The 7,027-nt window shown below is 41.3% G+C and overlaps 1 long non-coding RNA gene across 2 annotated transcripts; it reads left to right on the top strand.

Moving 5' to 3' along the window:
- Nucleotides 1-1,596: 1,596 nt before the first annotated feature.
- LOC108501997 lies at nucleotides 1,597-5,769 on the top strand. 2 transcript variants are annotated; one of them, XR_001876326.1, is made up of 3 exons: nucleotides 1,597-1,672; nucleotides 3,787-3,884; nucleotides 5,673-5,769. It is a non-coding gene; the product is annotated as an uncharacterized LOC108501997 (long non-coding RNA). The 2 variants fall into 2 exon arrangements; XR_001876328.1 differs by having other exon boundaries at nucleotides 1,609-1,672; nucleotides 3,727-3,884.
- Nucleotides 5,770-7,027: the final 1,258 nt, after the last annotated feature.

Genomic DNA, 7,027 nt, shown 5'->3' with positions numbered 1-7,027 from the left:
TTTTGCTTTAGAAGGAAGCGGATGCTTCATCTAGTCCTGCATTCATTACCATCATCTTTCTTTTATGCTTGGCCTGTCTTAGGGAAATTCTTCATTATTAGGCTGTGATGTTCTAAGAGATGCTTAGGGTGAAAATCAGTGAACTTCTGTGATACCTTATCTTAATATAAACTTCAAGTTATTATTATAATAACAAAATTAAGAGAGGTATATTTCAGTAAATAAAATAAGCAAGCCTGCACTTGTAGTGACTCCTGTTTACTGTAAGGAGGTAAGATGAATAAGCTTTTATGGAAAATGTGCTTGGACGCACCAACTTCGGATGCACAACTCATGCATTAGTAATGTTTATGGACTGACTCATTACAAGCCAGTCTTTATGAACATCCCTTCTGGAAACATACAGGTTTGCAAACAATCAAAAACAGGATGTCCAATATACAGGAAAGTTTATTTTTTCACTAGTATTCCATGAACTAGAACCTCTCTGAATTCAAACACATCCTTGACCAGTGTTTGAAGGGACAAGATTTAACGTCCCAATATAATGACAGGCCACAAAGTGAACAGCAAATGCTCTGGGCTCCTTATTTTTCAACAGGCTTACTCCAGTTCCTGAAAGGACCTAAACTCCAGGACATAGAGGCCTTATGTTTGGAATTATGGCAAGAATCTACCCAAATGATACCAGGCACCACTCTAAAGTGAAACCCAGAAGAATTTGAAAGAAACATCATGAACTCCTTGAATTGGCATTTCCCCATGAAAGCACCACTGGAAAGCATCCAGCTATTGCCCTGAAACAGGGTGTAAGGACATGCATATAGCAAAGTGTGAGGCAAGGTGGTGTGGGAAGACTGAGCACACAGGGAACTGTACAAAGGAAGGGCTAGTTAAACAAGTTTCGCAGGACTGGTTGTAGACCCACCCATGTACCAAAAAACCCACCAGAGTGCCAAAGTGGCTATTGAAACATCACGACCTGCATCGACCTAAGCTGCCGGCAGGAATTGCTGCCAGCATTATCAGCAGGCAGCGTGTGAAGTGTGACTTAGTGCCAACTAGGTCAGTACGGGTTACAAGACAAGTAGAGAAAGCCATAGGGTGTACACAGAACCTACAAGTGCATCTGCAGGACAAAACCTGAAGACAAAAACTCTGACAAGCAGACCTGAGCCCTGTTCCTACTACAAAGTACTGTAGTTGACCATCCTGCTACTTGCTTTCCTGTAGCTTTGCTCCAAGCTGACAGCCAGACAAAAGCCTTTGCCATGATCCTAGCTTCCAGATGCCCGTCTGAGGGATGGCATGCAATCTCAGCAAGGAAGTTACAGCAAAGTTACAAAACCTGCATGACTACTTGAGGCAGTGGCTCAGGAAGAAGGGGAGTGGGAAGCAAGATAATGCTGTACAGATATGGCCGTTGCCAGTGCACAAGATGCCTGCTAAAACATGACTGCTTTTCAGTTGACACTGATGTATCTACTGAAATACATTTGAATGCTGCTTGCGAAAATTGTCATGTTGACAGGCACGGAGATTGAAATCAAGTATCTGGTATCCAAAGAAACCCAACCATAGGGCTCCAATTAAGGAATCTGTTGTCACAGTGGGTCAGAGCACAAGGCGGTGTGGTCTGATATCCTTTTCCAACACGAATCCTTTCAGGAAGGTAAGCAATTCCATTTCTGGCAAAACATCCCAGGTGCTTGAGATCAGAGGTTTAGAAGGAATTCCCAAGCCAGAGATTACATCTCACCACTTGCATCCAGTGCCAAGGATCGTTCTAACCTCCCTGAATGTATTCAATCTCTTTTTGAACACGCTGATACTTTTGGCTTCCTCAATATCCCCCACTAGTCTAATTCCAGATGCACTTACATTTTGCATACTGAACTCTGGTATCTTCCTTTCATCCATTTCTAAAAGTCTGACTGATCATTTCATCAGGTCCTATCCCTACGCAATGCTGATTCCTCCTATCCTATCCTATACCACCTCGGCCAGAGTAATAGTTTCCTAAGGAAGTCATACAGCCTTTAGTCTTGTATGGAAGTAATTTCCATCTCTTTGGACCCTTTCACTGTTTCTCTCTATATTCTCTAGCTTCATTAGATCCTTTTCAGGGACTGGAGACAGCATTCAAACCAAATGCATTTATGTAGCAGTACACCAATAATTTGTTGTGTTCTCTTCCTTTCCCATTAATTAATAGCCTAATTAAGTCCTTCAGTACAAGGGTTTGGCAGACATTTTCAGGGAACTATGCATAATGCAGAAGAACCTTCCCCAAATACCACTCCAAAGCCCCTTGTGTTAGATGTATATTAAGATACATTCCTCCCATGTGAATTTCTTCATGTTCTGGCAACATAGGCTTTACTTATTATGGAAGGTATATTTAGTAGTCTAATTTACAAGCTCCAACATGCTTGAAGACCAGTATCACATTTACTACCTTCCATTTCTGGGTTCCTAAGGCTAATTTAAAAATCCCACAGGACCTCTAGAACATCTATTGGAAACTCCTTTAGACTTCTGCAGTCAATACCACCTGGGCCCAGAGGACTTTATCAACTGTCCTAAAAAGCTGCACATCAATTTCAAATGGTTCCTTGGACTTACCTTTAACAGAGCATGGCTCTTACACAAAAATTTCTCAGTTCCTCAGCTCTGAACGTTGATGCAGGCAACTTGGCTTTTCTGTCAATCGTCTCTTCCCAGAGAAGAAGCTAGAGCAGCAACAGAAGCATCCTCTAACTCAAGGCAAAATACATGACAAAAGCCAGGATTTCCTTGGATATTCATCTGCTCTCCCTAAAACCAATTCTTTGTTCACATTTGCATTGCCCAGCACACACCAGTTAGGAAATGTCTTTACATTTGCATTGCTGGACCTCTGTTAAATCCCAAGATTAGACTAAAAGATTAGGCAACCACTCACCTTTGAGTCAGGTACCCAAGTCCTGCTCAAGAGATAAGACTTCTGCTTGTCTCATTACTGAGGTCCCTTACTGAAATTTTGGTCAGTGCTTCCTAGTGGATGGCTCAGGATTCCCTCCATCGCACAGCAGCTGCTGCAGTGCCCAGTGTTCCTCAGCCACCACGGAGGAGACTTCACTGCCTTCTGCTGCCCCGAACTGCATGTCTGCATATCAGGCCCATTGCATGAACATCCAAACACCATGTGGATGACAAATTTTATGCCTGTTAAGAATATTTCGAAGTACGATGCCTCTCTGCAATAGCAGCATCAAGAGCTTTATCCCCTGCCAAGTCACTGAACACAAGCAGCGCTGTGCTCGTGGCACTGAACAGCTGTCTGCCAAACTCTGAACAGATGAGACAAGAAATGTAAAGAGATAAGACTCACAGAAATATATTAGCCATGATTTGGCAGAGCTAGGTTCAGTTAGACTTGATCTTAAAGGTCCTAAATGATTCTATCCGAGATTAAAAAGGAAGCAAGAATCAACCTAACTCCTTAAATATAGTTACTTCATTGTATTTTTAATAGGTTTTCAACAGCTATATAAGATAGAGAAAAAACCTGAGACATAGACAGAGCATGTAACAATCAGCTATTCAAAGCTTACCTGCACTTATAACATAATTTGCATACTAAGTGGGTATAGAGACAAGGCAGAGATCCTTACAATACTGTAAGAGTTAAGACTAATGGACTAAGACTGTTTAATAACTGACCTATTCCTTGTGTTTATTCAGGGTTCAGAATAGTAGTACCACTATTCCACATTAAATTAGTCATATCTTTCATTGCAAAAGCTGCCTGGATTTTAGCAACTCATCTGATTAGAGCCAGCATGTTGGAATTGCATCACGTTTAGCTGTGGATATTCTACTTGCCAAGGGGAGGAATTGAGGTGAGAAGTCAGATTTTTATCTCAGGTTTCATTTCAGCAACTCCCATGAAAGCGTATGGGTAGGCTGTACAAAGACTCCTTCTGTGCCCATACAGGTGTACACCTCTATCTCCTATGAGTAAATCACACTGCATTGCCTGCTCCATTCTTTATGGCCTTTATCTCGCAAGATTTCTGTCTTAATTACTTTATGTGAAGCAGCAAGCAAACAAGGGCACACTATACCAGCTCCCTGACAAAGCTTCATGTTCTTGGCAGGTGGGCACAGATAACCAAACTGGGAGGAGATACACGCATCCAGCAAGAAGAGAATACTTCTCTATTAGCTGAAACAGGATGCGTCTTAACCATAAGTGTCAAAGACAGAAATATGATAAAGTAGTATTTGTTTTAGCCTTGCTGTTCAGAACTCACACAAAACTGAGGGACCAGCAAGGTAATAAGAGCATAGACAACCAGAAGGGAGAAGCAAGCGGTTTTTAGTACTTAGTTGCCATAACTGGCATCTGCCAGGATTAGTCAGTGACCCTTGCTGAGGAGCTCAGGAGTAAGTTAGACTTCTAGGGGTGTACTAGAACTCAAGTTTACTTCAACTATTTATTTTTTAATTTGATACTTATCACCATTCCCAGAATCAGCTAACTGTTTAGCATGAAACCAATATCAGGGTTTAAAGAAAGAACAGAAACACACAGGAGTGACTAAAACAGAGCAACAATTTGACCACTTTCCTTCAGACTAACTCATACACTGCTCTGCACTTTCGACTGTTTGGGATTTAACCATTTCCTTCCTGCCTAGCCACATGTTCAGCAGTAGGACCTTAGAGTTCCTTCCCCAAGGCTAGATAAGCAGGAGTCTGACTCCTCCAGCACCATGAGGATAGATTTGTGCATAGATTTGTCTTGCTCCTTGGTCATGTGTCCTGGGAGAGGCAGCAAGCAAGTAGCCTCCTTTTCTTATATTTGTCAAGGACTCAATTCTAGGTGTTGCCACACCAAGACAGACTACAAGAGCAGAGCCTTCAAAACTTGAACTCCATTTAGTGTTTGAATTCCAACTAATCATACAGTTGGTCAGGCTGAATCATAGAATCATGGAATCATAAAATGTCCTGTGTTGGAAGGGACCAACAAGGATCAAAATCCAACTCCTTGCCCTGCACAGACTACTCCAAGAATCACCATGTGCCTGAGAACTTTGCCCAGATGCAACCTGAACTCAGTCTTGGTGCCATGACTGCTTCCCTGGGGAGCCTGTTCCAGTGCTCAACCACCCTCTGGGGGAAGAACCTTATCCTAATATCCAACCTAAACCTCCCCTGACCCAGCTTGAGGCTATGTCCTCAGGTCCTGTCACTGGTCACAAGAGAGAAGGGATCAGTGCCTGCCCCTCCTCTTCCCTTCATGAGAAAGCTGGAGACTGAGTTATGCTATACCCATCCATAAATAAAAAAGCAAGTCACCCTTCTGCAGTTAGGTTTTTTTAGTGTCAGCTGAATTTACTTTTCTACTCTTCATGTAGCTGTGGTAACTCAATATTAGCTGATACAGTATTATATATAGAGAGATATATACTCTGGTTTAGTCAGCCATCTTCCCTCCCATTTTATACACACAAAATGTCCTGAAACATGGCCTTGAGGGTGACAGTAATAGGCATTTTGTAACCTCGAGAAAGCTTCAGATAGCTACTTGTTACTTGACATTTAAGATGGTAGTTCTGGTATTTTCTGTTCTTTAAAGCTAATCACACATAGCTATTCTGTACTTCCCTTACGCTTTTCAGATCCAGCAGAATCTGAGAAGGGAGATGGACGTTTGTAAAGCAGAAAAAAACCCTGGAATAGATTGAAGACTGGTAAGTGGCAGCAGCCAGCGTAGACAGACATCTTGTAGCATATCACTGATGTGGGGAAGAAGTATAAATCAATTACTCATTTGCAATGGAAGAAACTTATTTAAAAGGGATGACTGATAACAACCCACTGCCTCTCATCAGCCCGAGGCCTCTTTCATAAGCTCCTTCTCACACCAGTTATATTTCCTGTGGGTTCTTTAGCAGTCATGCAATAAAAGAAAGGTTTGATAAACCATACAGTACAACAGAAAAATAAGGCATGTAGCACTGCTTCTCAATATTCAACACAAACTAGAGAAGCAAAACCGGCAAAAGATAACAATTACAACATTAGAATAATTATGCAGAAATTTTTCAAGATCTGTAATCTAGACAAGTAGTTGGGAAACATTTCAATAACAACTACTTGAAAAGATGTTTCTGTAAAGATTTTCTTCACAAGGTTTTCCCTGAAGAGACTGATACCCTCCTCCCTCTCCTGAGAATGCCAGAAATAGTGTTTCAGTTCCCACACCGTAAGTAGTCTCCCAAACAGTTTAGAATATGAAATGTGTAGAACAATAACATTTCTCCTCATTAGTTGCAAGCTTGAGAACTTATATAAATACTAAACAGACAACTGGAGTACCACTAGCATTTGTATTCATTATGCATTAAAGTCTGGGATTAAAAAAAAAAAAATTCAGAAAGAACAAGACCATTATAGGGAAAAATTCTTTTTCCTTAGAAATATGGGATAATTATCTTCTACCCCAACAGATGACTAATTGAGATTCCACACTCTGTTTCATATAATGACAATAAGATCAACAACAAAGTTAAGTTTATCATTCCACGTTTGCCCTTACAAGGGAGATGTGCTGTTCCTGCCTGTGCTCCAACACTGGGGTGAGCACACATTCTCTGTGTCCCCTGCTTCACCCCTCCTCCCAGACCAGCCTGCTACCAGGAATAATTCCCACCCCTTATCATATTCTCTGTGTAAAGTGGAAAATCACTCTTAACCTGAAACAAGGGAGGGCAGGCGCTGAACAGACACAGGAACAAAGAATAAAGCTCTTTTACAAGCATTTGCTCCATCATAGGAGGATAGGCCTAACTGGCCTATAAAGGTGAGGGCATAGAGTTTTGAAACACAGACGTTAAGCTGAGGTCTGATAAAATTACAGATATACAATTCTTCATTAAAGACTTTTTTAAAAGCTACTTCTTCAAATAGTTGTGCTGTTTTCAATATGAAATAATTAAGAACAAAGTTTCCCTTCTATCAAGCAGTGCTTTTA

Source organism: Lepidothrix coronata, unplaced genomic scaffold (genome assembly GCF_001604755.1).
Source record: "Lepidothrix coronata isolate B3197 unplaced genomic scaffold, Lepidothrix_coronata-1.0 Scaffold4, whole genome shotgun sequence".
In the NCBI taxonomy this organism is placed as follows: Eukaryota; Metazoa; Chordata; class Aves; order Passeriformes; family Pipridae; genus Lepidothrix; species Lepidothrix coronata.
This window is presented reverse-complemented; position numbering and strand designations above follow the sequence as displayed.